The 17,664-nt window shown below is 40.5% G+C and overlaps 1 long non-coding RNA gene across 6 annotated transcripts in view; it reads right to left on the bottom strand.

The window, feature by feature from the left end:
- The window catches only part of LOC148149133 (uncharacterized), a 63,803-nt gene that overhangs the window by 8,712 nt on the left and 37,427 nt on the right, over positions 1-17,664 (bottom strand). For 4 of the 6 annotated variants that reach the window (XR_015758032.1, XR_015758031.1, XR_015758035.1 and 1 more), the window contains 3 exons: positions 6,574-6,730; positions 5,246-5,308; positions 1,392-2,001 (listed from right to left, as the gene is read on the bottom strand). This is a non-coding gene — a long non-coding RNA (uncharacterized LOC148149133). Of the gene's footprint in view, positions 1-1,391; positions 2,002-3,228; positions 3,817-5,245; positions 5,309-6,573; positions 6,731-17,664 lie in introns of those variants that run through there. The other 2 variants (XR_015758033.1, XR_015758034.1) reach the window with 2 other exon arrangements.

Here is a 17,664-nt window from a genome sequence, read left to right as displayed (position 1 = left end):
TTCCTTACATCCTGTTCACAACTCAATGCCACTCAGTTTTGTGCCATTAACCTTTGGTTCCTTCATCAAGGTCATTTATATATGTGATTAGTTGAGGACCAAGCACTGATCCTTGCGGTACCCCATTAATCATTGCCTGCCCACTCAGAAAAAGGACCATTTATTCACACTTCCTGTTTCCTGTGCATCAATCAATTCTCAATCCATGATGATATTTTACTCCCTATCCCATGTGCTTTAACGTTAGCCACTAACCTCTTATGAGAGGTCTGACCAAAGACTTCCTGAAAATCCAAGTGCACCATATCCACTCGGCCTTCCTTATCTATTCTACAAGTTACATCCTCAAAAATAACTGCTTATTTGTTCAGCATGATTAATAAATCTACACTTTGTCCAATCTCTTAATATTTTCCAAATGTTCTGTTATCACATCTTTTATAATAGACCCCATCATTTTCTCTACCACTAAACTTATTCTAGCTGGTCTGAAATTATGTTTTTCCACACTCTCTCATTTTAAATAGTGGATTCATAATGAAAATTCCAATTTTTTAGAGTACTTTTTAAAAACAAGTTATTGAAATATTTTCCTGGTTTTAATTCATCCCAGGAATATAGGATTGACTGGCTGGGCCAGTGTCGATTGCTCCTGTCTAACTGCCTTGGAACACATGATGTAGATCTGCCCTTTTGATCAGCTGGAATCCACATGGTTTAGGTATACCCACATTCATGGTCGACATTGACATTCTCCATCTAGACTACGTTCTGAAACCTTGCCACCCTCAGTGCTTCCACCCAAGCGTTGTTCAACATGGAGGAACACAGAGGGCACGTTCAGCCCTCATTGTAGCTGCTGGCTTGTGCGCAGCTTCTATCTTCCAACAATGAGAAATTTAATAAGCAAAGATCTCTTTGTGCAAATCTTTTTTAAAAAAATACACATCCTATCAGAAACAGATAGTTCTATGCAATTTATTTTCTCCTTGGCCTGCTAACATTACTGTAGGTTAATGTTGAGCAATTTCCATTGACTGTCCCTCACTTTCACTATAAACTAATTACTTTAAGTAATAAATCCAGAAATTTTCATGGAAGATGCCTTTCCTGTTGCATTTCAGACATGAAGTAGAAATGTTGTGAAACCAATGATCCTCCTTTACTTATTAGTGTGCAATTCCTTGCCCCCTTCATTGATAAGAGATTTAAAAGGAAGATTTACCTGATCAGAAACTTATAGTAATCCTTATTAAACAATAACATACATTTGAAGTCTGCACTATATTCCACACACAGTAATACTGTCTTCACTGTACTAAGATAACATTGGTCTCCTCAGAAACAAGAACAGGAATAGTAAATATTTTGCAAACTTTTATTCACGAAGGTTAAGGAAGCAACAGAGTATTTTGTAATTGAAGAGGTCTTAGCAGGAACATATTTACGAACAATACTGACACATTGTACTTCTGCATTCAAGATATACACTGATAAGGCACTGACTGCATTGCTTTTGGTGTTGTCTTGCTGAGTTGCTATTAGCTTGCATGTGTCTCTGGAGCAATTCATACCATCACATCACATTGCAGCTGCATGTGTAGTTGTGCAGCCAAAGTAAATTCCACCAGTTGGCTATTAGTGACATTGCACAGTACCTTTCAAAGATCAATCCAGTTGTCTCTGTCTTTCTGTCTTATACTGCCATAACTCTTCTGGAACTGAGGCAGAGTCTCGCCAAAAGATTAGAGCCTATGCTGCTTGTTTTCTGGTGGTGTTCCTGTTAGGTGGACCTTCTATCAGGCTTTTCATGTTTCGAGGGGTTTCCCCGAATCCCAGTCACCGATCGTCCTTTTAACATTGGCGCCAGTCAGCACGCTGAGATGGAAGAGATATGCAAGTTTCAAGAGCCCCCATATGTGTGGGCTCAATATGAGATCCAGTCTTGAACACAAAACTTTGAGGTATGAGTTAATTTTGTGCTGATTCGGCAGATCTCAGCTAGAGTGATGAGAGGCAAAGAAACCTTCTGTTGAAATAGTGTCTTATTACAAATCGCACAAATAATGTGTTGTCGCTGTTATATATGCAAACATAACAGCCAATAAGATTCGTTTAATTAGCAATGAATAAATGATAGGTTTATCTATTTTGGTATTGGTTTGAAAGAAAGGTTTGGCCAGAGACAAACAAAAATCCATGTTTACCATTTTAACTGCTGACAGTGCAACAATCTTGAATGTCCATTAAAATGCCAGCTTGTGGGATGGAATAACAACTCATGACCTTCTGGCTGAAGTGTGAGTATTAGACGCAAGTGTCAATTATGGGCAAAATAAGCAAAATAGTGACAACTTTTGTAACATGAATTGACATTGGCTGAGGACAGTTCCAGGCTCAGCTCTGACACTCCACTGATCAAGTAGTTCTGTTGGTCTCAAAGCTCACAAACCACTTATACTTACCCGAGGTATCAGAAGGTGGCTAAGGTCAATAGTAGTGAGTCCCAGTAAAGAATCAACTTTGTGACCAGCAAGGAAAATTAACAGGTGAAGGAAAAATCCAAAGATGTGCAGATGAGGTGGATTGGCCATGCTAATATTGCCCTGTAATGTCCAGGGATACAGAGGTCAGGTGGATTAGCCATGGAAAATGCAGAGTTACAGAGATAAGGTAGGAGGGTGGATTGGATGGGATGCTCTTTGAAGGGTCAGTACAGACTCGATGAGCCAAATGGCCTCTTTCTGCTCTGTAGGAATTCTATGATTCTATGAAAGGACTCCATGTGTTGGTCGGCAATGTATTGCGTAATTAAGAATTCTATAATAAAGTGGGAGGTGCTGTAGTCTTACTATGCTCATAAGTTTGTAATGCTATAATGATGTTTATAATATAAACACTATCCAAAGCAGACATTACAGAGACAGACTAAAAAGTCATGGGTACAGTATCATTTGGAAACCTGTGATTATCCAGCAGAATTATGAATCCCTTCATATTCTTGGCTCAAAAATGTCAATCCTTAAAGGCTCTTTATGTTCTTCAAGGGGACTTCAACTGCTGTGTTGAATGTAAATATCCAGCTGAAGAGTGCAGCTGTTTGTCAAGTCAAAAGCAATGGCCAGCCTCCTGGTTACTGTTTGTCGAGGAAAGATAGAGAGTGAATACCATTGCTGAATGGCAACTTTACCAGTCTATAAAAATTGGTGCACACGTGTTTGAAAAAGATACATTTTAATGTTCACATTTCTCATTTTTAATTTGCAATTTCAAATCAAACATTTAATGTCTTTTTTTCAAAACTGCATTGCACATACCATTTCAAAACTATGTCCCTTCCTATTTAGTTCACGCTGCTCATTTGTGAGACTCTTGTTTCAACGGTTTCAAATAAGAATTATAAACGGAGTTTCAGAATGAGTTTCAAGTTGGATTAAGATTAATTTAAAAATCCAGTGGATCAGGAACTGTTCTACTTGCCCATTGTAATGGGATAAGTAACTCTCTGCAATTCGTATGCAAGATCAGCCAAGCCCGCTGAATAAGAATGCCTCCCACTCTATCGTTGGATGCATACACAATATACTTGAAGAAACTTAACATTTAGCTACAACAATTTACATTTGATGTTGAGTGTAAGTCCCACTTCCTAGAGGAGGTACAGTGCAGTTCACTGTCCAGTGTCAAACTGTGTCTGAGTGGGATCCATGGATCAGGATGTCATCTGTGTGTCATAAAACTCCTAGCTTCTGAGATACTTGATATCATCTGGAAGATTTCTGGTGACGATGTGATGCCATAGAATAATCTGTTGATCTGTTGAAATAAAAACTTTCCAAATGGTTTAATGAAGGTGAAGACTAACTTGGACACTTAGTTGAAGGACAGTTGATTGAGGGGGAAGAGTGAGTAGAATACATGGAGGTGGTGCAGAGTGGGAGAGAGGACAGTGAAAGACACAGAAAGTCAGAGGGAAAGAGAGAAATATTAATGAAAACTGTGAACAGTTGAAGATGGTGATGATTCCTAATGAAATGTCGATTTTCCTACTCATTGGATGCTGCCTGACCTGCTGTGCTTTTCCAGCACCACTCTAGTCTTGACTCTAATCTCCAGCATCTGCAGTCCTCACTTTCGTCACAGTTGAAAATGGGTTGACTGTGTCAATGAGCAAACCATCCAAATGAGACCCTAAGGGTGTGGGAATAGGTACTGAACATGGAGAAGAGAGTAAACATTCTGAATTTGTTAAACTCCATGTTGAAACCAGAAGACTGAGAGGTACCCAGGTGGAAGAACAAACATTGTTCCTCCAGTTTGCATTGAGTCTCACTGGGACATGGTTGCAGGCCTGAAACAGAAATGTTGGCCAAGGAACACAGCAATGTGTTGAAGTGGCAGGCAGTAGGAACATCAGGGTCATTTTCATGCAGAGAGCATAATAAAGATATTCATATTCACATTCATTCATATTCATAGTTATTGCAGAAAGCATTACTGAGTCTGCAATTATCTCTCTAGTGTAGAGGAGATCACATTGTGAGCAACAAATAGAGTAGACGAGATTGAATGACATGCAGCTAAATCACTGCTTAACCTAGAAGGTGTTCCTGAGCCTTTGGATAATGAGGAGGGAGGAGGTAAATGGGCAATTGTTGCACATTGTGTGATTGCATAGCAGGTGCTGTGGGAATTTACGGAAGTGTTGGGAGTGCTGTGGGTATCAGACCTACTGAGCTTCTCCAGCACTTTGTTTTTGTTTCCGATTTCCAGCGTTCTTTGGTGTATTTTAGTGATGTAGTGAACTGGATGCTGAGTCTGTCAGGTTCCAGAAGATGGTTCTCTTACAACCCCTTGTATACAATGCATTTATTAAATGGGAATGATTACTTGCAAGAGTGTAGAGCTGAACTTACTACGTGATGGCAATGATGGCAGACCCATGGAATTGGACCCAAACAGCACAGAGGGTTTGAAGTGAAGTTGGGTGTCGATACAGCAAAGCAGGTAAAGGACCTCAAGGTCAACCCAATCAATGGATCTGTGAGCCAAGCAACACAGACAGCACCACAGCAGACTGGCTACCATTTGGGTGAGCAAGGAGTTTTGTCCTATCTAACCTACAAACTTTCTGGAAAAGGTTGAAACAGGGCAGAGCTTCCATAATGTGTGCAGATCTGAGAGTACCCTGCAGCAAAGGAACCATGATAAAAACAAGATGCCTCATGCAGGGTTTCCAACTCACCAGGATTGGCCTCAACTCTCCAGGAATAGAATATCAATTTCCAGGACACTGCTGTTTGAAAACCTAGAGAAAAACCATAAGGACATTAAGTTAAAAAAAAACTATTCTTTTACCATTTGCTTTGAACATTTCTGTATAACAAATATAGAAACATTGAAAATGGGAAAAAGGCTTTCTGGCTGACAGTAAAGCATCACTCAAAAGGGGTAGCAAGTCTTTCTATGTTTTCCAATTGGTACAGAAATGTAGTGTATCTCAAGGTTGATGTCAAATGGCTAAAGCGGGGGGACAAGTTTTGGGATGAAAGCTATTTTGGGAATAGTTTTAATCATAGTTGACAATTATCATTTTTACAAGGTTCAAAAATGGCATGCAGGAGGCCCACAGGCAGAAAGAAGGCCCTGTCCACACTGGAGAACATCTGAGTTTCTGTCACTGCATTTCCCTTTCATTACAGAAGCCTGATTAAAGAAAAAAATAAGGTAAGCTCCTTTAGACTTTGGGACTTTATTCTTTCAACAAAGATCGAGGATTTTGGATTTCTTTTTCAAAACAAAAGTTTTGATTGAGATTATACCAATATGGAGTTAGTGTGTGACCATGTCCAGAGAATCATCTTGGTGATCATCTTTTATCTTGGCAGCAGCCATAATGCCCCTAGTCTGGTGCAATCTGTCATTCCCATAAACTTTGACCAAAACTGGAACCCAGAGGATAGCAACTTGGTGACAATGGATAACCCACGCACACGACTGATGTCTCCCTTACACCACTCAAGCACACGAGGACAATGGGCAAACTAAGAGACTGAAGTTGCCACCAGAAACATTATGGAAAAGTCACCTTTTTTCCCAAGTGATATTCTGTAACCACTTAGAGAGAGCCCTACACTGCTCAGGATGTATCGCTAAACTTATGATGGTCAGTTGCATCTTCCACAACATTGCAAAACTGAGGATGTAGCTTTTACCACCAAGGCATGCAGAGGTCACCATTAAAAAGAAGGAGGAGAAAGAAGAGGTTTCCAACCCATTCCACTTCCTTATCTTCACTTTTCTGCATTGCTCCTTTCAGCTATCCAACAACTACCCTCTGGCCAGCCAGCACTGCCAGAAAATGAATGCATAGAACAACGTACCTCTGACAAGCTGAAGACAGAAGGTTAGTGTACTACATAACAAGGCAGCCCTTCTACAATCCTAGCATAACCCTTTGGCACTGAGATACAGAGCTACAATGATAGCAGTCTGAGCTGGGAAGCATGTCTCTCAAATCCTCAGCTTGAGTTTGCCATTACTGCACTTATTGAATACTGAAGCAGTGCTCACCAGATGCTACATCAAGGACAAAATTATGCAAATGTTGCTGTGGGGGTGGCCATTGATTCCATCCTGGAAGATGCTTCCAAACTTCGTGTGAAACCTTGTGCTGAGTTAAAGCTGGTTTTCTCTTGGCTCCTTGCCATGGCAAAAGTGTCTGCTGGGCCTGAGAAGACAACAATATAATGAGTGTTGACAAGCAATCTGCCATTAATGTCCCGTTCACGTTTTGGTGATTCCAGACAGAACACGTGTGTTCCAAATAGAGGTGAGGATGGGCAGCAATGGGTTGTGCAGTGAGATGTTCATGAAGGGTGGTGCCAGCCGCTGTGACATCTAAATATGGATCATCCTGTCTCCCAGGAAGCTAGGGGATGGAGGATACACATTCCCCTCCAGATCTGCCCCAACCCCAATGGTGGAGCCAATAAGAGAAAGGGAAGAACATCAGTGGTTGTGACTAAGTGATGTGCATGCCACAGCTGATTAGCTGACGTATTATGGAAGTAGCAATTTAGGGTGTGCGTGTACATCTTACGAAGGTGTGTGAAATAGAAACTCTGAGTGTTGTTTCTGAATCCAGAGTGCCAGGGACTACTAATGGGTGGGTGCTGGTGACCTGGTGCATTGAGTAGTCTGAGAGTTTGATGATATGAAGAGAGATGCACTAACTATGACTACTCATAGGAAGTGTCATTGAACTTTTTGCAGCTATGCTGCTAGGCAGCCTGTGCATGAGCCTCCTTGGTTACCTGTTCCTGCACAATTCTAAAGGCCTCCTGGTCACTTATCAAAGCATGGCCTACTCCTTCATCCTAAATCCCTGAACAGAAGCCTTGAGCATTGCATCCATTATATTCATTTCATTTTGTGCCTTCCTCTGTACGACCACTTGCAAAACAGGCAATTAGTAGCAGCAGCAGCATCAGTTTAAGAAATGGAAACACCCTAAGAGATGCCAGCTGGCTGGAGCCTGCTAGCCTCACATTCTGTTGGACTCCGTTACGCATTCAGCCAGCCAACTGCAAAGGTTACACTCAGCTAAACACAATAAAGAAGCAATGTGATGTTTGACCCAATGCTGTTGTGACAGACTCCTGCAGTATTATTTGAAATGAAGCTGTGACTGAGCCATGAGCTCTGTATGAGAATGCAACTACTATAGCTTGAAGTGAGTTAAAGGAAGGTTGCAATATGCAACACTTGAGGAGATAGGTGCACACAATGACTGAGGAGATGGCGGCCATTGTACATGCAGACGACATTACACTTAGAAGCAGATTGGAAAATTGTTTCAGGCATCAAAAAAGTCAGTCAAGGTGAAGTTATTTAACATTTGAGTATGAAGTAGTTGGGTGAAGTATGCATCTCACAAAATGTTTCTTTGCATACTGTTCTGCATTGACTGAGGGCTTATGCAAAATATCTAAATCATATTAATCTTTGATTATTCCGTATACTTCTACAACAGAACACTTTCCAGCAGGAATTTACAAGTAAAAACCATGGGTCACATTTACTTTTCAAACAGTATGTCCTACAAAGGTTTTCCAACAAATATAAATTGAATAATATGATTGAATTCAATAGTGTTTGCAATGGGGAAAAAACAAAGCACTTCTGATGTTTTAGATTCAAATAAGGTTGGAATTTGACGGAATGAGATAGGGACTATTCAGAGTAAATTGGACAAATCTGCTATGGGGTTAACTGACCGGAGATCAGTGGGATGTGTTTAAAAAAAATCATTTAACTTAATATAGAATCAGTTTCTGCATCAAGGATCAAGAATTCTACTTTTCAACAAAGCTGCTCTGGGCCACTGAAGAGGTAACAGACAACAGACAGAAAAAAATAAGAAGTAGCCCAAGTCTTGGCAGATGGATAATATATAAACAGTAATAAAATGTAAAAGGAGAGTATAAAAGTAACTTTGCAAAGCATTTTAAACTTAATGCAATTTTTTTTTAATGATTACATTATGAACAAGGCTTGTTTTGAGCACTATAGGCGCCGTACAAACAAATAATGGCAGTATAAATGTAAATAAGAAAATGGCAGACATATTAAATAATTATTTTCCATCAGTACTTACATTAGAGGGAAGAGGTAGTGTACCCAACACACAATATGAAACTCATTGAATTCAGGACTAAAACTCAGAATTAATGGCATCGAAGTAACAGTAATAAAGAAAATGCTGATATAAAGAGTGACAAATTCCTAAAGCCAAATGGCTTTCTTTCTAAGGCCAAGTTGGGAATATTGTAGATGGCCTTACTTTGATCTTCCAATCTTCTTTCAATGCAAGAAACATTTTTTTTTTGATTGGAATGTTGTACACATCATTCTGTTAATTAAGAAAAATGAAAGAGGGATACCAGGGGATTATTGACCTGATAGCCTAACATTTGTTTTCAGGAAGTTACTGAAGTTTATAATTAAGGCTGGAATGAAAGACAATGAGATTTTACAGCTGTTCTGAGACAACCAATGTATATTTGTGAAAGTGAAATCATTCTTGATGGAACTGTTTGAATATTTTGGACAGATGACTAAAATTGCTGACAGGAGAATATCTGTGGGTTTTATTTAAATGGATTTCCAGAAGGCATTTGATTCAGTCTTTCATAAGGATTCATACATTAAAGTTAAAATTCATGGAATGGAGGAAAATCTTTGACCTGGTTCGGACATCGGCTGAACAGCAGGAGAGTAAATAATACCAATTAACAGGAAGGAACTTATGGAATCCCATATAGATTTGTATTGAAGCCTCAATTACTTACCATATTTATTTGCAACTGAGATGATGGAATAAAGTTTCAAATATCCAAGTTTGGAAAAGACACAGTGATGGGTGACATTGTAAATAGTATAGATAGAAGCATAAAAGTGCAAAAAAATGTAAATGGATAATGTTATGGTAAATGGATTTCAATATAGGCAAGTTAAAGATAATCTAATTTGGAACTAAAAGTAATATATTTCAGTGAAAAATAGTTAAAAGTTGGAAGCACCAAAAAGATTGAAGTGTATTTGTGTGGAGGAAAAGTGTGACAAGCAGGCCCAAAAACAAATCAAAATTGCTCAAGGAATGCTCACCATTACATCCAGTGGACTAGAATACAAGGGGAGAAAGTGAGCACTGTAGATGCTGGAGATCAGAGTCGAAGAGTATGTGCTGGAAAAGCACAGCAGATCAGGCAACATCCAAGGAGCAGGAGAATCAACGTTTTGGCCATAAGCTCTTCATCAGGCCAGAATACAAGGCGGTAGATGTCAAGCCAAAAGTCTACAGAACCCTGGTTAGACCACAGCTCCAGTACTGAGAGTGGTTCTGGACCTTGGTCCTGGAGGGAAATTTTCAGAATGGAAATATTTTATAAGATTGTTATGCTTTGAACTGTTAGCTTTAGGTGAAACAGAAGACCATGGAAAAAATGGATGGTATATAGCTGCATACAACACTACCTCACAACAGGTAAGATGTTAGTTGCCATGGGGACAGGGAATCAGGTCATAACTGAAACAGTAGTGTCATAAAGGGCCTGTGCCCGAAACGTCGAATCTCCTGTTCCCTGGATGCTGCCTGACCTGCTGTGCTGTTCCAGCAATAAAGTTTCAACTGTCATAAATCACACCCAAACTCTGTAAGACAGTTATTTTTGTTTCATGTGAACTGAGATGTAAAAGGAACAATGAACACAGAGAGAGAATCACAGAGAGGGCAACTTGGTAAAAACATCTGCTGCTGGCAGGAGAGGGAAAATACTGTACTTTACTTGTACTGGTTTAGTCAGGAGAAAGAATCACTAGAGAGCTATGTGATAGAGTTTGGCTTGAGATGGCTTGGAAAACTAAAGGATGAGGGAGGCAGGGTGGCTCAGTGGTTAGCACTGCAGCGTCATGGCGCCAGGAACTCAGGTTCAATTCCTGCTTCGGATGACTGTCTGTGTGGAGTTTGCACATTCTCCCCGCGTCTATGTAGGTTTTCTCCCACAATCCAAAGCTGTGAAGGTTAGGTGAATTGGCCATGCTAAATTGTCCCATAGTGTTAGGTGCAGGGGTAAGTGTAGGGTAGGGTCTGGGTGGGTTACTCTTCGGAGGGTCGGTGTGGACCTGTTGGGTTGAAGGGCCTGTTTTCCATACTGTAGGTAATCTGATCTAATCTAGTAAAAATCACAACACCAGGTTATAGTCCAACAGGTTTACTTGGAAACATCAGCTTTTGGAGCACTGTTCCTTCATCAAGTGATTCATTAACGCTCTGAAAGCTAGTGCTTCCAAATAAACCTGCTGGACTATAACCTGCTGTTGTATGATTTTTAACGTTGTACAACCCAGCCAAATACCGGCATCTCCAAATGATAATCTAATCTAAAAAGGCATTCAATACTTATTAGATGCTAAGGCTGTGAAATGGGTGAAAATGAGCCTGTTGGATGTTGGGAGTAACTTCAGGTTGTTTCCTGTAAAGACTGCAATTCTGTGCAGAGTGTGCTGTCAAGTATAAATATGGCATGGAGTTTTCAATTGTGTTCTAATAGAAGTGTAAATAAGGCATACATTTTCTGTAGAAAATTGCATCAATTGCCCCTGAGTACTGTTTAGACGATATTGATTTTAGTTTATTTGTTACAGTAAAAATCTTAAAACTTGACACATAATTTTTCTAAGGTAGACAGGTATTTGGATCCCTTGCCTTCATTGTTCAGACCATTGAGTATAAGAGTTGGGATGTCAAGTTGTGGTTATATAGGACTTTGATGAGGCCACTTTTGGAATACTGTGTACAGTTCCGGTCACCCTGCTATAGGAAGGATATTACTAAATTGCAGAAAGCACAGAAAAGACTCACAAGAATGTCACTGGGATTAGAGGCTTTGAGTTATAAGGAAAGGCTAGATAAGCTGGGATTTTATTTTGCTGGAGGTAGTAGGTTGAGAGTTTTATAAAATCATGAGAGTTTTATAAAATCATAAGGTGAATAGGTTGGGGAGTTCAAAACTAGAAGGCATAATTTTAAGACGAGAGGAGAAAGATTTAAAAGGGTCCTGAGTGGCAACTTGTTAACACAGGGAGGTTTGTACGAGGAATGAACTGCTAGAGGAAATGGTAGATGCAGGTACATTTACAACTTTTAAGAGACATTTGAATAGGTACATGAATAGGAAAGGTTTACAAGGACAATGCAGGCAAATGGGACTAACTTAGTTTAGGAAACCTTGTCAGCATGGATGAGTTGGACCAATGTGTTGTTTCCGTGCTGTATGACTATAACGCTAAGTTGATTACTCAAAATCCAATTTTTAAAAAGTCATTGGGCTGAACAGAGAAAAATGAAGGTTTCCTAGAATGGTATGTGAACTGCAAGGGTTAAACTAAGAGCAGAGAAAACACAGTGTCTAGGATTGTAGTTTTTGGAATTTAAAAGACTAAAGCTTTGACCAAAGTTTCCAAAATATTAAGAGGCATTGATAGATAGAGAGAAACCATTTACCCTGGCAGGGGACAGAGCCTACAAAATGTGAGCCACGCTGTTCAGGGGTGACATATGTGTACGTGCAAAGTTTGGAAACATTTTCCTTGGCATATGATTCTAATTCATTTTTTTTTGTTCATTCACGGGTCGTGAGAATTGCTGGCTGGCCAGCATTTATTTCCCATCTCTAGTTTCCCATGAGAAGGTGGTTGTGATGTTACTTTTAGTTTCAGTTTTAGTTTTGAAGCTGAGATTGATAAAATTCTGTTATTCCTGGGCATTAAGAGAGATACAGTCTTGAAATAGGCCATGAATACATTGAACGGAGAATAGACTCAAGAGGCTAAATAGCACTCAAACTCAGACAGTGACGAAACAGACTACAGACAGGCGGTGGAAGACCTGGGAAAATGGTGCACTGAGACCAACCTAGCTCTCAATGCCAGCAAAACCAAGGAACTCATTATTTACTTTCGGCAGGATGTTACTCATGCACCCCCTACACTTTAACAGCACACAGGTGGAACGACTGGACAGTGTCAAGCTCCTGGAAGTGGTTATCCGCAACAAGCTTTCTTGGACTCTTCATGTGGACACACTGGTTACAAAGGCCCAACAACGTCTCTTCTTCCTCAGGCAGCTGAGGCAATTTGGCATGATGGCAAATACTCTCGCCAATTTTTATAGGTGCATCATCGAAAGCATTCTGTCTGGATGTATCACTACCTGGTATGGCAACTGTACCATTCAAGATTGGAGATGGTTACAGAGTGTGGTGATCTCGGCTTGGACAATCACAAAGGACAACCTCTCATCTATGGAATTCCATCTACCAGGCCCACTGTCAAGGAAAGGCTGCCAGCATTCTTTAAGATCCATCCCACCCTTTTCTATAACCTTTACATTGGGGAGAAGGTACAGAAGCCTGAACACGCACACCAGCCGGTTTCGGAACAGTTTCTACCGTACTGTTAGAATACTGAATGGACTCACAAACTCTTAACATTCATCTGTGCCTGTGTTTTTGCTCTTGCCACTGTTTACTTATAATTTACTGTCTGTGCTACTTAACTATGTGATCTGCCAGTATTGCTCACAAGACAAAACTTTTCACTGTGCCTTGGTACACGTGACAATAATTTAAATTCAATTCAATTCAATTCACATTCCTTATCCTATGAGCACAAGGGTTGCTGACAAGTCATATGAAATTTTAAATCCTCTTCCCTACTTCCTATAAAAGCTTTCAAAAACTATATGGAACACTAGTTAATTCTTCAATCCATGTCTGTTTTTGAAGAGCCAGTTTTAGAAATCTTTCATGAAAGGAAAGCAAATGGCAGACGGTGATCCTGGATTGTCTCCCATATACTGAGGGCAATCAGCAGTGTTTGGTATTATTTCATCTTTCCAGACTCACTCACCTAACAGGGATCATTTTGACTTAATATGATAGTGATAATAATAATATTGATAATAATAAATTGGCAGCAGATCATAGAATTCCCAAATCAATTATAATACCTGAATTTCAGACTGCTGCTCTTAAAAATCGTAAGTAGCACACTTGTCTGATTACAATACTTTAGGGGATTAGTTTGCGCATGTTATAATGCAGAGCTTCAGTGCACTCATTGTTGCCATATATTTGTTCCCAACCAGCCAAATGAAACACCGAAATTAGGATTAGTAGCATGCCTATAAACCCATTGAGCCCACTTCAGCATTGAACACGATCATGGCTAATTCTTTGTTTCAACACATACTTTTGGTCTTTTCCCATGCTACTTGGTACCTTTAGCCTTTAAAAATGTATTTGCTTCTTTGTTAAATATATTTATGAACTTGGCCTTCTCCAGGTTCACCATTGAAGAAACTTCTCCTCAACCCAGTCCAAAATGGCCTACCTTGCATCTTCAAAGAGTGAAGTCTTGTTCTACATTCCCAGACAAGGGAACCATCATCCCTGAAAAGGTTGGGCCTTGGCAGAGCATTTAATATTTCAATGAGATCCCTTCTCATTTTCTAAACTCCAGTGAATACTGGCCCATTTGGCTGAATCTCTCCTCATACAACAAACCTGCCATCACAGGAATCAGTCTGGTGAAACTCCATTGCACTCCCTCTATGGAATTTCTTTTCATCTTTGGTTAGAGACCAAAACTACACACAATATTCCAGGTGTGGTCTCACCAAGGACTTGTACAACTGCAACACTATGTCCTCACTCCTATGCTCAAGCCCTCCTGCAGTGAAACACATGTGAGGGCAGTAACAAATTAAAAATACTATATATGAATACACGAAGCATTAGAAATAAGATGGATGAGCTTTTGGAAATTGACAGATACGATATTGTGGGGATAACTGAGACGTGTCTTCAAGTGGACAGGGCCTGGGAAATGAATATTCAAGGCTATACGTGCTATCGTATGGACAGACTGACGGGCAGAGGGGGTGGGATGGCCATGTTGGTAAGGGATGATATTCAGTCCCTTGCGCAGGGGGTCCTAGAATCAGGGGATGTAGAGTCAGTATGGATAGAGCTGAGAAATTCTAAGGGTAAAAAGACCTTCTTAAAAGTTATCTACAGGCCCCCAAACAGTAGTCAGGATGTTGGATGTAAGTTGGATCAGGAGCTGAAATTGGCCTGTCGCAAAGATGTTACTACAGTTGTTATGGGGGATTTTAACATGCAGGTAGACTGGGTGAATCAAGATGGTATTGGACCTCAAGAAAGAGACTTTGTGGAGTGCCTCCGAGATGGATTCTTAGAACAGCTGGTGCTGGAGCCTACCAGGGAGAAGGCAATTCTGGATCTGGTATTGTGCAACGAACCAGAATTGATCAGGGACCTCGAAGTGAAGGAGCCATTGGGAAGTAGTGACCATAATACAATAAGCTTCAATCTGCAATTTGAGATGGAGAGGGTACAATCGGAAATGACAATATTTCAGTTGAATAAAGGGAACTATGGAGCTATGAGGGAGGAGCTGGCCAAAGTTCAATGGTGCAATACCTTAGCAGGGATGACTGTGGAGGAACAATGGCAGATATTTCTGTGTACAATGCAGAGTATGCAGTTTCAGTTCATTCCAAAAAGGAAGAAAGATCCTAGGAGGAGGCATGGGTGGCCGTGGCTGACGAGGGAACCTAAGAAACATATAAAGTTAAAAAAGAAAAAGTATAACATAGCAAAGATAAGTGGGAAAACGGAGGACTGGGATGCTTTTAAAGAACAACAGAGGATTACTAAGAAGGAAATACGCAGAGAAAAAATGAGGTACGAAGTTAAACTGGCCAAAAATATAAAGGAGGATAGTAAAAGTTTTTTTAGGTCTGTGAAAAGCAAAAAAATGGTTAAGACTAAAATTGGGCCCTTGAAGACAGAAACAGGGGAATATATTATGGGGAACAAAGAAATGGCAGAAAAATTGAATTGGTACTTCAGATCTGTGTTCACTGGGGAAGACACAAGCAATCTCCCTGAGGTAACAGTGGTTGAAGGACCTGAACTGAAGGGAATTTATATTTGCCAGGAATTGGTGTTGGAGAAACTGTTAGGTCTGAAGGTTGATAAGTCCCCGGGGCCTGATGGTCTACATCCCAGGGTACTGAAGGAGGTGGCTCGAGAAATTGTGGATGCGTTGGTGATTATTTTCCAGAGTTCGATAGATTCAGGATTAGTTCCTGCAGATTGGACGGTGGCTAATGTTGTACCACTTTTTAAGAAAGGTGGGAGAGAGAAAGCAGGAAATTATAGACCAGTTAGTCTGGTGGGAAAGATGTTGGAGTCAATTATAAAGGATGAAATTACGACACATCTGGATAGTAGTAACAGGATAGGTCAGAGTCAGCATGGATTTATGAATGAGAAATCATGCTTGACTAATCTTCTGGAATTTTTTGAGGATGTAACTCTGAAGATGGAAGAGGGAGTTCTAGTAGATGTAGTGTACCTGGACTTTCAGAAAGCTTTTGATAAAGTCCCACATAGGAGGTCAGTGAGCAAAATTAGGGCACATGGTATTGGGGGCAAAGTACTAACTTGGATTGAAAGTTGGTTGGCTGATAGGAAACAAAGAGTAGTAATAAACGGCTCCATTTCAGAATGGCAGGCAGTGACCAGTGGGGTACCGCAGGGATCAGTGCTGGGACTGCAGCTTTTTACAATATATATTAATGATATAGAAGATGGTATTAGTAATAACATTAGCAAATTTGCTGATGATACTAAGCTGGGTGGCAGGGTGAAATGTGATGAGGATGTTAGGAGATTACAGGGTGACCTGGACAGGTTAGGTGAGTGGTCAGATGCATGGCAGATGCAGTTTAATGTGGATAAATATATGGTTATCCACTTTGGTGGCAAGAACAGGAAGGCAGATTACTACCTAAATGGAATCAATTTAGGTAAAGGGGCAGTACAAAGAGATCTGGGTGTTCTTGTACACCAGCCAATGAAGGTAAGCATGCAGATACAGCAGGTAGTGAAGACTAATAGCATGCTGGCCTTCATAACAAGAGGGATTGAGTATAGAAGCAAAGAGGTTCTTCTGCAGCTGTACAGGGCCCTGGTGAGACCACACCTGGAGTATTGTGTGCAGTTCTGGTCTCCAAATTTGAGGAAAGACATTCTGGCTATTGAGGGAGTGCAGCGTAGATTCACGAGGTCAATTCCTGGAATGGCGGGACTACCTTACGCTGAAAGACTGGAGCGACTGGGCTTGTATACCCTTGAGTTTAGTAGACTGAGAGGGGATCTGATTGAGACAAATAAGATTATTAAAGGATTGGACACTCTGGAGGCAGGAAACATGTTTCCGCTGATGGGTGAGTGCCGAACCAGAGGACACAGCTTACAAATACGGGGTAGACCATTTAGGACAGAGATGAGGAGAAACTTCTTCACCCAGAGAGTGGTGGCTGTGTGGAATGCTCTGCCCAGAGGGCAGTGGAGGCCCAGTCTTTGGATTCATTTAAGAAAGCGTTGGATAGAGCTCTCAAGGATAGTGGAATCAAGGGTTATGGAGATAAGGCAGGAACAGGATACTGATTAAGGACGATCAGCCATGATCATATTGAATGGTGGTGCAGGCTCGAAGGGCAGAAAGGCCTACTCCTGCACCTATTGTCTATTGTCTATTGTCTATGTACCACTTGCCTTCCTAACTGTTTGCTTTCTCAGACACGCAGATCCAATTTTACATTTGCAAATCTACCACCATTTAACTAATACTCTGCCATTATGTTTTTCTGACCAAATTGGACACCATAATACTTAACCATATTATAATGCATTCGAATTTCATTTGCCCACTCACAGGACTCGTATAAATCACCTTGAAGCCTCTTTAACATCTTCCACACCACCCACAGTTTTGTATTTTCTGAAGCTGGGTCATATTAGACGTGATTCACTCATCAAATGGTATTGTGAATAGGGGGGCCCTAAGCACTGATCCCTGCATTGCACCACTTGTCATTGTCTTCCATTCCAAAAATGACACACTTGTGTCTGTTTCTGTTTGCTGGCCCCTCCTCAGCCAATGCCAGCACACTACCACCAATCCCATGTGCTTTTTCTTTGTACATTAACATCTTATGTTGGACTT

The sequence above is a fragment of the Chiloscyllium plagiosum genome, unplaced genomic scaffold (assembly GCF_037043375.1).
Source record: "Chiloscyllium plagiosum isolate Xiang-an unplaced genomic scaffold, Cpla_swu_hap1 HiC_scaffold_9, whole genome shotgun sequence".
Taxonomy (NCBI): domain Eukaryota; kingdom Metazoa; phylum Chordata; class Chondrichthyes; order Orectolobiformes; family Hemiscylliidae; genus Chiloscyllium; species Chiloscyllium plagiosum.
This window is presented reverse-complemented; position numbering and strand designations above follow the sequence as displayed.